At 44.4% G+C, this 17,091-nt stretch overlaps 1 long non-coding RNA gene across 3 annotated transcripts in view; it reads right to left on the bottom strand.

Moving 5' to 3' along the window:
* Positions 1–2,312: 2,312 nt before the first annotated feature.
* Positions 2,313–17,091, bottom strand: part of LOC308610243 — a 34,453-nt gene continuing 19,674 nt past the window's right edge. For all 3 annotated transcript variants that reach the window (XR_014014463.1, XR_014014464.1, XR_014014465.1), the window contains one exon: positions 2,313–2,978. This is a non-coding gene — a long non-coding RNA (uncharacterized lncRNA). The remainder of the gene's footprint in view (positions 2,979–17,091) is intronic.

Below are 17,091 nucleotides of genomic sequence, written 5' to 3'. Positions count from 1 at the left end.
AATGTTTGTTATTGTGAGACTTCTAGGTAATCAGTATTGCATTTGGCCATGAGATAAAATGTTCATTCATTCATTCATTCATTCATCTAACAAACCTTATAAAGTACACCCTACATGCTGGGGAATATGAGGTGGTGGGAACAGAGATTCACAAAAGGCTGTTGAATTCATGCATCAATATGAACCAAGCCCTAAATGTGTCATTTGCTAGGAGAGGGGTGAATGCAGAAACAGATCAGATCAGCTCCTGCCCTCAGGAACTGTACATGTACCTACAACATAGGAAGAGAGGTGTGTGCACATAAAACAAGTTGAAGGGAACGGGGGGTTTGGATCGTGTCCTCATCATCAAGGTGTGAGAGGCACCCTTCTGAAGGTCCTGCCTGGCAGTGGCTCCTTGATGACTGGGCAGCTCCCGGTGACGCTGGGCAGGGCTGGGTGGGTCGTGTGAGGATGCTCAGCCTGCCTCTTTTCTGGGAAGCTGATCTCAAGTGGAGGCCCTTCCTGTCCTGATGACAGCGACCTGATGTCTTTCCCCAGCTATGTGGCCAGCGACATGGAAGAGAACAACCAGGCCCCCAAGCAGGCCATCGTTTCGTTCCTCTATGGAAAGAACAGCTCCCAGCATGCCTTGTTCCACAAACTGCGTTCCCAGTTCATCCGTTCCATGGGCTGGAAGACATGGGTCACTCGGGAAGAGTGCGAGCAGGTGGGTGGGCTGTGGCGGTCTCGGGGAGGGGGAGGGACGGAGAGGAGGTGGGGATCATGGGGGACTCGGTTTGGGACTTGGGGACAGATGAGAAAGAACCGGAGGCGGGGCAATGGGAGGCAGCGGCATCCTCATTGCCAGGGGCTGTTTGTCTTTCCAGATCCAGGCTTTTGATCCAGAGCTCTGGGTGTGGGGAAGAGATCGCGCCCTCTTGCCCCAGAGGCCCCAGGACCACGCAGGCCTGAGGTCATCGGCCTGCGCAAAGGTAGGTCTGCGTGCGCAAAGGTGCAGGTGGAATGACGTGTTGTCTACTGAGGAAATCGGAGGAATCCCACTGCTGGACCCACATCACCTCTCACGCTGTGAAGGGGGCCAGCCAGGCACACAGCCACGTGCCGACTCTGCGCCAGCCACGGACTGACAGCCACACACAGACACCAGCACCGCGAGGTCCGTGGGCACCAGACCTCGGGGAAACCAGTTTGTCCCAGACGCATGGGTCTCACTGAAGTTATTTCACCCAAAGCAATTGGGTCCAAATAACAGCTTTGACGAGATGGTGATTCTTTTCCATATACTGTGTTTCCAGTTTCTCTTTTTCATTCATTTTTGGCCTTACATCCCTCAGGGTTATGGGTTCTAGCATTTATCTACAACAAACTAAATGTCCACAAACAGGATATTAGATAGAACAGCCCACACATTCAATAAGAAAAGATGAATTATGACTAGCTTTATATTCATCCAAATTTACTTTCAAATTGCCTATGGCCAGATCACCTGTGACTCTTTATTCCCCCTGACTCACCACTTCTGGACCAATGATTCCTCTAGTACAATTCACCTTTTCCCCCTCACGTTTATGGTCAAGGGGGTTTATCACAACGACTGAAGGTTAAGGAATGCCATCTTCAGCATGGCTTATTACAATTGACACATTAGAGTTCTAGATGTGAGCAGAGGATTGAGCAAACATTTGGTTTAAATCTTGCAAGCTAGCTGTCTTAGTCCATTCAACCTGCCCTACTACAGACCGCGTCGCTTAGAAACAACACAGCACGGTCTCTTTTACAAGGGCAATAATCTCATTCATGAGGGCTCTACCCCATGACCTAATAACCTCCCAAAGACCCCACCTCCTAAGACCAGCACCCTAGGGGTTAAGATTTTAAGATTTCAACATAAGAATTTTGGGGGACACAAACATTCAGCACATAACACTAACCAAGTTTAGGGCTGAGTATTATTTAAACATTAGGATCCAGGGACTTCCCTGTTGGCACAGTGGTTAAGAAACCGCCTGCCAATGCAGGGCACACAGGTTTGAGCGCTGGTCTGGGAAGACCCCACATGCCGCGGAGCAACTAAGCCCGTGCGCCACAACTACTGCGCCTGCGCTCTAGAGCCCACGAGCCACAACTACTGAGCCTGCGTTCTAGAGCCCGCAAGTCGCAACTACTCAGCCTGTGCGCCTAGAGCCCGTGCTCCGCAACAAGAGAAGCCGTCAGGAGAAGCAACGGAGAGTAGTCCTCGCTCACCACAACTAGAGAAAGCCCACACACAGCAACAGAGACCCAATGCAGCCAAAAATAAAAGAAAGAAAATAAGTAAATAAATGAAAACTTAATAATAACATAGACATTAGGATGCAGGGTTAGGGTTAGGGATCCGGCCTCAGGTCTCCTGGTCCACGATGTTGACTTGTCAGTGATGTCTGTAGTGTGCTTCCAAGTTCAGAATTTAAGTGGTGCCAAAGGACCAAGGTGAGTTAAGACTAAAGCAGCATTCTCCAAATGCCAGCTCCCTGAGCAGAATCACCTGGAGTCTGGGCTATAAAGCAGATTACTGGGCCTGACCTTGGGTGTATTCAGTAGTTTTTGGAGTCAGGGTCACCAAAGTCCAAGAATCACACTTGAAAACAATGAATGGTTCAGGACTGGGGTTCAGAATGGAGAATTTGAGATAAAACTCCAATCATAAATGAGTCTCAATTCTGGTTAGAATTGACTAAGAATGTGAAAACCTTTATATCTGGACAGTTCCCACTTTGAAATCTGACATCCTTGCTCCTTCTCTTACTTCCAGATCACAGAGCCCAGGAGAGATGAGGATGTTCAACAAGAGGTCAATCCAGACACTGACGACAGCCGTGAAGAAGGAAGGGAGAAGCCTCTTGTGCAGATCATCGAGAAGAAGCCAGCATCTTCTAGAATGAGCGGAGGCCAGTTTTCGTGTTATACTCCTAGGAGCGGGGCGTGCTTCTAGGAGTCTGTGGCAGGACAATAAGAAAACAGGGTTTATTCAGATTCCACCCTTTTGGAAGGCACCACCTCAATTTTCAGATCATTTCATTTCCATCTCCCCTGAGACGAACATTGGAGGTCCCATTTTTTATACACTTGTTTGCCCCAGTCTAGAAGCATTTGAAGGTGGAGTGTAGCGGCTCAGAATAGGAGGGAACAACATTAAAATATATAATTAGAAAAATATATATATATATATAATTACAGCCACAGGGTCATGACTCATGACTTAAGTTTCACTGGCTTATTTTGAAAATGTCACCTATAAAATTATTGTATTTTTATATTTTATATTTATATATTTATTTTAAATAGTTTTGAAATAGTCTTCATTTTGAAACATCTTATTACTACAAACTTTTGTGATGAGAACTGTAGCTGTTGTATATTTACACATATATACAATTTTACTCACATTTTCAAGAGAGATTGTTGATTTTATCTATTACATAATATTTCCATTCTACTTATAGCATAGTGGGTATTTCCTCCCAATTCTTGTAAGCATAAATTTGTATTTTCTTAGTTCTCATTATTGAATTGTGGGAATTCAGTCCTAATTTTTTAACTTGCCTCAGCATGTTTGTATGTTATTTTAGATTGTTCAAGAGTACCGTGCGATGCAGCTTTTGGGGAACTACAATAAAGATGAAAGTCTTCTCACAGTCAGGATGTGTGTGGTCATTACCAGTCGGCTTCGCCTCTTTGCTGTCCAACGAGGTGTTGCTTAATGGCGTTGTGATTATCCAACCACATTTCTTAACTCTGAAAAATAGTCCTCAATTATTTTTCATGTAGAGAAAACTACAGAAGATGAGGCAGGTCTTGCATCATTCAGGACTCCAATACTGAGAGACAACTCTTGGGTAAAAGGAAAGATAGCTTTATTGAGGAAGCCGGCAGTCCAGAAGAGAGGTGGACTCATGTCCCGAAGAACCAACTCTCCCCTCCTGAAGTTTTGCTTGAGGACTATACAGGGAAAAGAGAAAGGGGCTACATGTTGAAGAGAGGGTTACAGGGTGCGTGATCAGCTCACGGTCATTCTTCTGATTGGTCAGTGGTGAGGTAACGGGGACTCAACATCATCAGCCTTCTGGTTCCAACTGGTCTGGGGTCTACGTGCTTGTGGGCAACATGCAGTTAACTTCTTCCACCTGCTGGGGGTTTCAGTCTCTGCCAAACAGCTCCAAGGACGTGGCTCAGAATATTACCCAATAGCCCTTGAGGAGGAACTAAAGGTCCTTGACTTTGTTTAACAGCCAAGAGATGATTATTTTGTCTTGGCTGTTTCTTCGGCCTCGCCACGCAGCTTGCAGGATCTTAGTTCCCTGATCAGGGATCGAAAACAGGCCTCTAGCAGTGGAAGCGCAGAATCCTAACCGCTGAAGTGCCAGGGAGTTCCTGACAGTAGACTTTAAAAAAAAAAAAAAAACAGACCAAAAGGAACACAGTTTTAAGGAAGCTTAACTTTCTCAGAAATGCAGAAATTTTGTTGTGCATTTATTTTCTTTCTTTTTTTCCCCCAATACATTTATTTATATATTTATTTATTTTTGTCTGCGTTGGGTCTTCGTTGTTGCACGTGGGCTTTCTCTAGTTGCAGTGGAGCGGGGGCGACTCTTCATTGCGGTGTGTCGGCGTCTCCATGCGGTGGCTTCTCTTCTTCCGGAGCATGGGATCTAGGCACATCGATTCCAGTAGTTGTGGCTCACGGGCTCTAGAGGTTTTTTATGTTTTGCAAGTATTCATCAAATGTTTATTGCTTGAATGAATGACAAATAATTTCTTCCAACAATCTTCAAACTGCTTAACACTATGACAATATTTAGCGTTTCAAATTTCACATGACCTTAGTCTTTCCGTGCTCTAGTTTCTAAAAGCACGTGGGATCTTCCCGGACCAGGGCTTGAACCAGTGTGCCCTGCACTGGCGGGCGGATTCTTCACCAAGGAGCCACCAGGGAAGTCCCTGTGCATTTATTTTCAAAAAAATAATAAGGCCGGATGAATTCAGAACTAGGTGCAGAAACCTCTTCCAGTGAGATACAGAATCTCTGCTGTTTAGGCAGATTTAGAGAACAACTTTTCCAACCACTTATTAAAGAGACCAATACTCCATGAAAAAAATTTATCATTTGTACAGAGAGAAAACCAAACTCCAGCTTTGCATCAATATAATATTTGCTACTAAGAGAACCATAAGCTCTTTTTTGAAAATCTCTGGAATAAACATCAAAACTGAGCTGCCTTCGGCTCAGACAAATAAAATTCCCTTTCTACCCGTCTCCTACAACTTTCTATACTCATTCAGGTTGTGTCCTTCACTATCCTCTTTCTGGTGCTGGAACAATCAGTCATTTTACTTTAGGACCAAACTATTTTTGTTCCTGTTAATAAACAAAACTACATCGCATTATCTTGCATACAAAGTTGTACCTCTCGGTTGCTGGAACCAAGCAGGACCATGCAGGGCCCTTCCATGTCCCCTGCCTCTTGTTTGTAAAATAGCTGCAGTCTCCCAGGCCTCCCCTGAGTCACCAAAGAACAGGTTCAAGCAGTTACTGATTAGGACAACAGCAGTCACAGAATCTTTAGTTCCTCCCGAAGGACGTAAGTAACAGTGTCAGACACACACTCCTAACTTGTTTTGCAGATACTAAAACCACTACAAGAGGAGAAAGCTAACTGTATGATGACCAGACTGGAGCTATGACACAAGCTGCTCCATCTTGAGCAGACCTGAACCAATGGCTTACACAATTCCAGGAACTGGCCTCAAGGAAATGGGAACAAACCAACACTGGAATTGAAGATTAACTGTGCCTGAAACAATCAACATGACACTGACCACACCGCTGCATGACCAATTTCAAGAGGATGGTCAGAGCTGACTGTGCTACTCTGCATGGAGGCCCCACCGGCACAGCCCAGAGACTTCCCGTCTTTTCCCTATCAACCCCTTTTCCCTCTCATTGGCAACTGGGAGATGGTATTGGGGACACTAGCCCACCATCTTCCCAGGTTGCCAGCTTCCTGAATAAAGCATCTTTCTTCTTCCACCAACCCTTGTCTCTGGAACACTGACTTCTGAGCGATGAGCAGCTGAACCTGAGTTCTGTTCCAGCCGATAACATCACTATGGGTCAAGTCTCATTCATAGTATATTAATACTAACTTTGAACCAAAGTTACTTCCATTTCACAAAGAAAACTAGGAGTGAATGATTGACAACTGCCCATCACACATCAGCATTTCAGGCTAGCAGAGCTCATGAACACACATAACACAACTTTACACAGCCACAAACATCCCTTACACAACTTATTCAAGTGGCAGAGACAAACACATTCATTAACACACCCACAGACAGAGCCTCTAGGTAACAAGTAAACATATGCAGCAAGAGCATATAACTTGAGATTATGCTTAGTAATCAATGCCTCAGGTTTCTGTCTTGCTTACAAATGACCTCGGTATCCAATGATTATCCAGTAAGTAGCACAACTTAGTACCAGTTCAAGGGTTTACGTAAACTGAAGATCTGGGAATTTATCGACAAGCTAACACAGTAGAAAACATAGTTACTGTTGAAAGAAAGTTTGTCAGAATAAAAACTAAATGTGGTTAAACACAAACTTACATTTTTCATAACCTTAAACATTAAGTAGAAGTAATATGAGCTTAGTTGATGGGCACACCTATATAAATTTAGGAAGAACACACCCAAGTAGAATTGTTTTAAATGTATGCCTAATACTGATAAATAAGATACGAATAACTTTTTATTAAACCAAAAATATTAAACTAGCTTCATGTGTCAAAGATTTACCTAAATTATGTAAACTTGAAGTCTTTAAATTTCTGAGTTGATTTTTTTTTTTGGCTGCACCGAGGGGCTTGCTGGATCTTAGGTTCCTGACCAGGGACTGAACCTGGACCCTGGCAGTGAAAGCACCGAGTCCTAACCACTGGACCGCTGGGGAATTCCCTGACTTGATTTCAATAAGAATATTTTTCTAGCACATTTAAAGTATTAGAAGTTCTAATTCCTTTCTCTCTGAGAATTTTAGGGATATATAATTTTTATAAGCACATTTGTATCTTTGTAAGCCAATCAGGACAGAAACCCTTTAATTTAACAGACTCTACAATCTACTTTAATAGATCCAGAAGTAGGAAAACATTACATATTCGCACTGTCAGAGGTAAAGACCTTTTTGAATTATAGACACACAGACATACAGAGAAATGGAACTTTTACCTGCAGCTTTAAGTCTTAGACTTGGGTCAGGAATAAACACTCACCAGTCTAGATACTAAAGAGCCATTCTCATCCCATTGGGCAAGAGATTCTTAATTGATTTGAGCTTGTCAAAGTAGACAAATAGACAAACAGAAAAGACTAAGAAAAGACTAACAAACTAGATCCTCTGTTACCTCTCACCTAACTGAGATCAGTTCTGTAGAAACTTAATCCCTTTAGAGACCATCAAGTCTTCAAACGACAGAGCCAAACTCAGAACCACTGCTGCCACCAATGGGGAACCACTTAGCTGGAATCTGAGAACAAAGGAGAAACACAAAAGTAATAGAAGGGGAAACTAAAGAAACAGAAAGTGAGCCAAGTTCAAAGGCTGCTTGGGTTCACCCCTGGGAGAGGAGACAAGATGTACCTGGGCTTCACTGGCTCATGAAATACACCACTTGTTGCTGGGCTTTTACGGCTTTATTTACGTAGAACTGATATACAAAATCTAGCCCATGTTTAATGTATATAACTTGATGAGTTTGGACATATGCACACACCTGTGATACCATCACCACCATCACGATAATATACTCATCACTTCCAAAAGATTCCTTCTATCCCTCTGTGTGTGTGTATGTGTGTTAGAAAGACGTAACACAGCACCAGGTACATGAAAAGGTGCTCAACGTCACTAATCATCTGGGAAATGCAAATCAAAATCATCATGAGATACTACCTCACATCTCTTAGAATGCCTACAATTTTTTATTTTTTTTTAAAGATAAGAGTTGTCAAGGTGGTAGAGAAATCGTAACCCTTGCATATTGTACGCAGGAATGTAACATTGTGCAGGCACTGTGGAAAACAGTATGTAGTTTTCTCAAAATCTTTTAAATAAAATTTCCATATGATCCAGCAATCCCACTTCTGGGTGTACAGGCCCAGCTCAGAGACACTGCAGCTTCAGTTCCAGAACACTGCAATGAAGCCAATACCGCCATAAAGCGAGTCACATGAAATTTCTGGTGTACCCGTGCATGAAAAGCTTCTGTTTACACTATACTGTAGTCTGTTAAGTGTGTGACAGCCTTGTGTCTAAACAAACAATGTACATACATTTATTGAAATATACTTTGGGGAAGAGAAATATAGATCAATGGAACAGGATAGAAAGCCCAGAGATAAGCCCACGCACATATGGTCACCTTAGCTTTGATGAAGGAGGCAAGAATATACAATGGAGAAAAAACAGCCTCTTCAATAAGTGGCGCTGGGAAAACTGGACAGCTACCTGTAAAAGAATGAAATGAGAACACTACTAACACCATAACACAAAAATAAACTCAAAATGGATTGAAGACCTAAAGGTAAGGCCAGACACTGTCTAACTCATAGAGGAAAACACAGGCAGAACACTCTATGACATAAATCACAGCAAGATCCTTTTTGACCCACCTCCTAGAGAAATGGAAATAAAAACAAAAATAAACAAATGGGACCTATTCAAACTTAAAAGCTTTTCCACAGGAAAGGAAACCATAAATAAGACAAAAAAACAACTCTCAGAGTGGGAGAAAATAGTTGTAAATGAAGCAACTGACAAAGGATTAATCTCCAAAATATACAAGCGGCTCACGCAGCTCAATATCAAAAAAACAAACAACTCAATCCAAAAGTGGACACAAGACCTAAATGGACATTTCTCCAAAGAAGATATAAGATTGCCAACAAACACATGAAAGGATGCTCAATGACACTAACCATTAGAGAAAGGCAAATCACAACTACGGTGAGGTATCAGCTCACACCACTCAGCATGGCCATCACCAAAAAATCTACAAACAATAAATGCTGGAGAGGGTGTGGAGAAAAGGGAACCCTCCCCCTGCACTGTTGGTGGGAATGTACATTGATACAGCCACTACGGAGAACAGTATGGAGGTTCCTTAAAAAACTGAAAATAGGGCTTCCCTGGTGGTACAGTGTTTAACAATCCTCCTCCCAATGCATGGGACATGGGTTCAAGTCCTGGTCCGGGAAGATCCCACATGCCGCAGGGCAACTAAGCCCGTGTGCCACAACTACTGAGTCTACACTCTAGAGCCCGCGAGACACACCCACTGAGCCCGCATGCCACAACTACTGAAGCCCGCATGCCTAGAGCCCGCGCTCCACAACAAGAGAAGCCACCGCAATGAGAAGCCCGCGCACCACAACACTGAAGCACCTGCTCGCTGCAATTAGAGAAAGCCCGCGTACAGCAACAAAGACCCAACACAGCCAAAAATAATGAATAGATAAAAATACATAAATTTATACAAAAAAAACCCAACTAACAATAGAACTACCATATGATCCAGCAATGCCACTCCTGGGCATATACGCTGAGAAGTCCATAATTCAAAAAGAGACACGTACCACAATGTTCACTGCAGCACTATTTACAATAGCCAGGACATGGAAGCAACTTAAGCGTCCACTGACAGATGAATGGATAAGGAAGATGGGGCACATATATACCATGGAATTTGACTGAGCCATAAAAACAAACGAAATTGAACTATTTGTAGTGAGGTGGATGGACCTAGAGTCTGTGAAACAGAGTGAAGTAACTCAGAAAGAGATAAACAAATACCGTATGCTAACACATATTTATGGAATCCAAAGGAAAAAAAGTGGTTCTGATGAACCTAGTGGCAGGACAGGAATAAAGATGCAGACGTAGAGAATGCACTTGAGGACACAGGGAGGGGGAAGGGTAAGCTGGGACGAAGCGAGATGGAAACCAAAGGAAAAAAAAAGTGGTTCTGATGAACCTAGTGGCAGGACAGGAATAAAGACGCAGACATAGAGAATTCACTTGAGGACACGGGGAGGGGGAAGGGTAAGCTGGGACGAAGCGAGACAGTGGCATGGACACGTGTACACTACCAAATGTAAAACCGATAGCTAGTGGGAAGCAGCCGCATAGCACAGGGAGATCAGCTCAGTGCTTTGTGTCCACCTAGAGGGGTGGGAAAGGGAGGGTGGGAGGGAGACGCAAGATGGAGGGGATATGGGGATATAGGTATACATACAACTGATTCACTTTGTTATACAGCAGAAAGTAACACAACGCTGTAAAGCAATTATACTCCAATAAAGATGTTAAAAAACATACTTTAGGGACTTCCCTGGTGGTCCAGTGGTTAAGAATCCGCCTTCCTACAGGGGGCGCAGGTTTGATCCCTGGTCGGGGAACTGAGATCCCACGTGATGTGGTGTGCAGCACAGCCGAAACAAAAAGAAAATTAAAAATACTTTACTGCTAAAAAATGCTAACCATCATCTGAGCCTTCGGCGAGTAGTAACCTTTTTGCTGATGGAGGGTTTGAAATAGTGTGAGAATTACTAAAATATGACCCAAAGACAAGAAGTGAGCAACTACTGTTGGAAATACAGTGCCAACAGACTTGCTCAACAAAGAGTTGCTGCAAACCTTCAATTTGTGAAAAACACAAGATCCGGGAAGCACAATAACTATAATAGAATATAATGTAATAGAATATAATACAATATAATATAGCCTGTATATTCAAAGAAAAGGAAATCAATATCTAGAAGAGATACATGCACCTCTATAGTCATTACAGCATTATTCACCAGAGCCAAGGTAGGAAAAAAATGCAAATTTTCATCCACAGAGAAATGGATAAAGAAAATGGGGTATATACATAGGATATTATTCAGACTTTCCTATTAGAAGGAAATCCTACCAGTTGTGACAACGGGGATATAAACAGAACACATTATGATAGGTGAAATAAGTCAGTCACAGAAGGACAAAACTGTGTGTTTCCACTTACATGAGGTGAGGTATCTAAAAGAGTCACCCATAAATTGTCAGGGGTTGGGGAGGAGAGAATGGGGAGTTGTTCAACGGGTATAAAGTTACAGTTACACAGGATGAATACGTTCTAGAGAACTGCTGTATGACTAAGCATCTCTAGTTAACGAGGCACACTATTGTTTTCGTTTGAATTAAAAAAGTTTAATTCAAGTGTAACTGACCTACAAAACTACGTTAGTTCCAGGTGCATAATATCAATATTTTTGTACATTAAAAAATGATCACCAAGATTAACTCTAGTTATGGTCTAGTTACCATCCGTCACCGTACAAAGTTATAATGCTATTGACTGTATTGCCCATGCTGTATAGTTCATTCCCATGACTCATTTATTTTCTAACTGCTTATCTGTTCCTCTTAATCTCCCTCACCTATTTCACTCATCCACCTACCCTCTTCTGGCAACCACCTGTTTGTTCTCTGTATCTATGAGTCTGTTTCTGTTTAGTGACATTAGTTCATTTGTTTTGTTTTTTAGAGTCCACATACAAATGAGATCATATGGTATTTGTCTTTCTCTGTCTGACATATTGCACTTAGCATAATACACTCTAGCTCCATCCACGTTGCCACAAAATGGCAAGATTTCATTTTTTTTAATTTTTAAAAATTTATTTATTTTACTTTTGGCTGCATTGGGTTTTTGTTGCTGCATGCAGCCTCTTTTCTAGTTACGGTGAGCAGGGATTTCTCTTCCTTGCGGTGCATGGGCTTCTAATTGCGGTGGCTTAGCTTGTTGCAGAGCATGGGCTCTAGGTGAGCGGGCTTCAGTAGCTGTGGTACGTGGGTTCAGTAGTTGTGGCTCACAGGCTCTAGAGCATGGCTCAATAGTTGTGGCACACGGGCTTAGCTGCTCCGTGGCATGTGGGATCTTCCCGGACCAGGGCTTGAACCCATTTCCCCTGCACTGGCAGGCGGATTCTTAACCACTGCATCCACAGGGAAGCCCCTCATTCTTCTTCTTCTTTTCTTTTTTTCTGGCTAATAGTCCATTATGTGTGTGTGTGTACAGTTATATATATATACATATATATATATATGTGTATATATATATATATATATATATGTAGACATATAAATATATATGTATATATGACACATCTTCTTTATCCATTCATCTATGGATGGACACTTAGGTTGCTGCTATACACTGGCTATTATAAATAATGCTCAATGAACATAGGGGTGCATGTGTCTTTTTGAACTAGTGTTTTTGTTTTCTTCCGAAAAAATACACAGAAGTGGAATTTCTGGATCTTATAATAGTTCTACTTTAAAAGTTTTGAGGAATGAGGTGCACTACTTTTGAAACGAAGTTTACCTGGTGATGTTAGGTGAATCCATCCAAGATCTCTGTGAAGACCTCCAAAACTGTTAAAACATAAGGGTAGGGACTTCCCTGGTGGTCCAGGGTTAAAGAATCTGCCTTACAATGCAGGGTACCTGGGTTCAATCCCTGGTCAGGACACTGAGACCCCACGTGCCACAGTGTAACTAAGGAATGGTGTGGAGGAGGTTAAGGAAAAGACCATGCCAAGCTCAGAGGCCATTTCAGATGGCAACAAACTCCTGACATTGACTGCAAATCAAAGTTCTTCATGTGGAACAATCGAAGAGGCAGGATGGGTCCTGTTAGCAAGGTCCCCTGAGATGCCAGGTCACCTGACCCCCAGCTCCAGATGCAGAGATGTCCGGGACCCAGGCTTTGCTGGCCTGGGAAGGCTGAGGGTGCCCAGCTGCTGACAGGACACACGAGGTGGGGGGATGAGGGGGGCCGGGGGAAAGAGTTGGTTGCCGCCCAAGGCAGACAAGCGTCTGTGCAGAACTGCCTCGGCTCAGCCTCGAGAAGCCTGGCTCAGAAATCGACAGCAAGTCTTCCAGAAGCTCTGCGCATATTCCATTCAGGTGTCACTGGTCACATCTGTGGCTGCCCGGATGAAGACTGGGGGCCCACTCGTTCACACACTGGAAGTTACTACCAAATGCAAGAGAGTGAGGGATCAGACCATGAACTACTCTAATTTTAATGCCTAAGTAGAATCACGCGCACCTTATTCTACTTTCCGGTTTTGCATTTGTAATTTCACAAAATGTGTGATTTGTGGGGCTTTTCTAATTGCTTGTCATTTTGCCTGATGCGAAAAAAACAGCACAATAAGAAAACATTATAGTTTTCACTGGTAATGGGCATAAAAATATACGCACTGTTCCTGCTTGAAAAGAGCATTAATGTGAACGTTCCAGATGATTTTCTATTTGGTGATGGGTTAAGCGGCTTGACCACATTCACTTTTATGTAAAGGGAAGATGAGAAAATTGCACTCTTCTCGCACTTTCAACTTTAAGAAAATGGATTTCGGGAAACCTGGATAACAAATTAAGAAAGCAATCAGAACTGCAAATATTTAGGGGTTTTAGGTTAGTTTCAAAACACAAGGGAACAACCCATGATGTATGTGTCTTAAAAGACCCCTTGGTACAGTAAGATTCCACAGACAGCCTTGTAATCACAGAACTCAGAACTGGTTACACATTTCCCACAAGCCACTTTCTCACTGTTAGGTTAACAGTGTCGGCTCACTCCCCTGCTTGGGGGCAGAGAGGACCGGTCTCCTTTCCTTTCTGAGATTCCTTTCATGAGTGACTAGAAAGCTTAAGCACTGGAATTTCATTAAAGAAAAGGAGTATTCCTCAGAGGACTGTAAATGACACAACCCCAAGAGGACTTTAACAGCTGCGTCCCTGTGTCAGAGATCTCCCACGCATGGCTGGGGCCCAAATGACACAGAACAGTGGGGGCCCAAGGGCCGCAGTCCTAGGACGCCGCTCCCCAACCAAAAGAGTCCTCTTGCTCCTCAGGGAAAAACAAAGGTGTTCTCAGACACACACAACTTCTGGAGCCAGGAAGTGAGGACCCCACCTGCCTGGCCTATCCCAGGAGAGTGGCTGATGCAGTGCCCAGAACCAGCAAGGGGAACTGAGACCCAACAGAAAGGGAACCAGGAGACCAATGCATTCCTCCCCCCGCAAAGAAGCTGCACCCCAGTACTGACCAAGGAGGGTGCTCTTCAACTAGGAATCTTATCCACACAAATGTGCTGATTTTGAGAAACTTTTGAAATGCATGGTATTCAACCTCTCAAAGTAAAAAAAAGTAATGAATTATATAGCAATGTGGGAAAATACAGGAAAATGACAATAAACCTGGGAAAACAATGTTTACTAACAGGACCCCAACTGGAAAAATTTAGAAACATTTAAGACGACTCTGAAAGGCAGTAAGACAAGGAAAACAAAACAGAACAAAACAAAACAAAACAAGACAGTATTGGGGCAGGAAGACAGGCAGTGGACATGAACAGGCCCTTCATATAAAAACAGAAAGACACCAGTCTGAAAAGACCACAGAATGAAGGACTCCAACTACGTGACATTCTCAAAAGGGCAAAAAAACACAGACAGTAACAAGACCAGCAGCTGTCAGGGGCTTGGGGGCACTGGTAGGATGTTCTGGTAGGGCACTGGTAGGGAAGGTGGCCCCCAGGGATGTTTCGGGCAGTGAAATGGTTCTGGGTGGCACTGCAGTGGTGGCTGCAGGTCATCACACCTGTCCAAACCTGAACAGTAGGACACAGAGAGTGAGCCTTGATATAAACTACAGACTCCAGGGGAGAATTAGGTGTCAATGCCGATCCATCACTGAGAGGACGCACCACACAGGCCAGAGACGTTACCAAGGGAGGGAACCCAGAGGAACGGTTATAGGAAAGTGCTGTCTGCTTGATTCTGATTCTCCTATAACCCTAAAACTGCTCTAAAGACTGTCTACCAATTAAAAAGAAGAAACGGCTTCTAAGCACGTGAAAATACTCTCAACCTCATTCATGATTCAGAAAAACCCCAAGGGAACGTCCATACTGCTTACCGGGGCCTAGGATGAGCGGGAACACGCCGCGGCCTCGCCCCTTCCTGTCGGGCATCGCGCTGGAGCCCAGAGTCCCCCTGACTTGACCCACCGCACCCCACCCCGCGTTTCATGCCGTCCACAGTCTCTACACATGACATCTTTTGATCAGATGACTCACTGTCCCAATTACAAGGTTTCAGATTCTGCACAGGAAGAAACCAAAACCAGCACAGAGGGGAGGCTCTTCAGTCAAACTCAGGGTCTGCCTGCCTTCACGTCCCGCTCTTCCTGACGGGAGACCCACATCCTAAGGAGGGAGGTCCTTACCAGCACCTCAGGAGCCTCATCCAGTCCACCTCACGCTGCTCTGAGAGCCTCGCCAACCTCTGCAGCTACCCAAGTCCTGGGCACTTGAGGGCCGTCCCCCTTTCCCGAGTCACTGAGCCACGTGCTCTGACAATGCATTTAAAACCAGGCTCTCGGACTTCCCTGGTGGCACACTGGTTGAGAATCCGCCTGCCAATGGTGGGCACACGGGTTGGAACCCTGGTCCGGGAAGATCCCACGTGCTGCGGAGCAACTAAGCTCGTGCACCACAACTACTGAGCCTGCGCACCACAACTACTGAGCCCGGGACCCGCAACTACTGAAGCCCGCATGCCTAGAAGCCATGCTCCGCAATAAGAGAAGCCACCGCAATGAGAAGCCCACGCACCGCCATGAAGAGTAGCGCCCACTCGCCACAACTAGAGAACAAAGCCCGCGCGCAGCAACAGAGACCCAACGCAGCCAAAACTGAATAAGTTAAATAGTAAACAAATAAAAAATTTAAATGAATAAATAAATAAATAAAATAAATAAATAAAAGCAGGCTCTGCTTTGTCAGCACTCTGGAGTTCCCTACGTATCGACGGGCAGGATTCCCGTCCTCTCCTGTAATTACGTCTGTGAAGTGCCTTTCCCGAGGAGAACAGAAGCTCCTGGAAGCAGGGAATTGCTTCTTAAGATCACATGCACAACCTGAAGACATTTGATATTTATGTCAAAGATAAAAGACACAACACTAGATGGTGTGAAGGGTCCTCGAGGCCAAGAGCCAGGCAAGCAGGACACTTCCTCTGGGGACCCTTCCATCAGCAGAGAAGAAAATGTCCGTGGCCAGAACTGGCACTCAATTCGTTTTGAGCTGAGAAGCACCCATGTAATTACATAGGCTCCCCAAAGAGTAATTACTCCCACATTTAAGAAAGGAGATGGCTTTTCAGGCAGGGAAGGCAAGTACAGTCTTCCCAGCTGGCTGGACTGTGGGTGCTGATGGTCACGATGGAGCTGGGCCCCAGAGCTCTGCTCTCCCCTCAAAGAGAAGGCCCATGCAAGCCTTCTGTTTCAGCTGATTCCCTGAGAACAGAGAAGCCATCGGAGGGCTTCCCCAACTGCAACCCTGCTCAGCCATCCCCTCCCCACTCCAGGACCACGGGCAGCAGCTCTCCCCTCCCCCACACGCATCTACTGGATCATTCCCACTGTTATTTCTCCCATCACAACACAACACAACACAACACAACATCCTCCCCGGACCTCAGCTCCTACCCCAGCTACTGTCCAGTTGCTATTTTCCCCGTCACAGCAAAATGTCTTGAAAAAGTTGGGACCAGAACAAACCCAGTTCTTCCACTCCTCTCTCCTAAGCCTCTCCGATCAGGATTTTACCCCACAGATCCATCCAAACGCATCATCAGCGAGGTACGACCTCCGCCCAGTGCTGGGCTCGATGGTTAATGGCTCCGCGGAACGGCAACCTCGTTTGTCCAGTCACCCAGGGAACCTCTAAAGTGCTTCCCACATGCAGACAAAACGCTGTGATTAATGTTTTAGGAGAAATACTCAGCGTGGAGAATACACTTGAGCTGCTGGAGGAAAGAGGTAGCGGCACAGAAAAGAAGTTTCTGTAACTACAGAAATGAACAGATAAGCTGTTTTAATGGTAGCAAGTATGGGATGAAGGAGAACGAATAAAAACCATTCAGAAGACGAC

The sequence above is a fragment of the Mesoplodon bidens genome (assembly GCF_964165515.1).
Source record: "Mesoplodon bidens genome assembly, contig: HAP1_SCAFFOLD_621, whole genome shotgun sequence".
Lineage (NCBI taxonomy): Eukaryota > Metazoa > Chordata > Mammalia > Artiodactyla > Ziphiidae > Mesoplodon > Mesoplodon bidens.
This window is presented reverse-complemented; position numbering and strand designations above follow the sequence as displayed.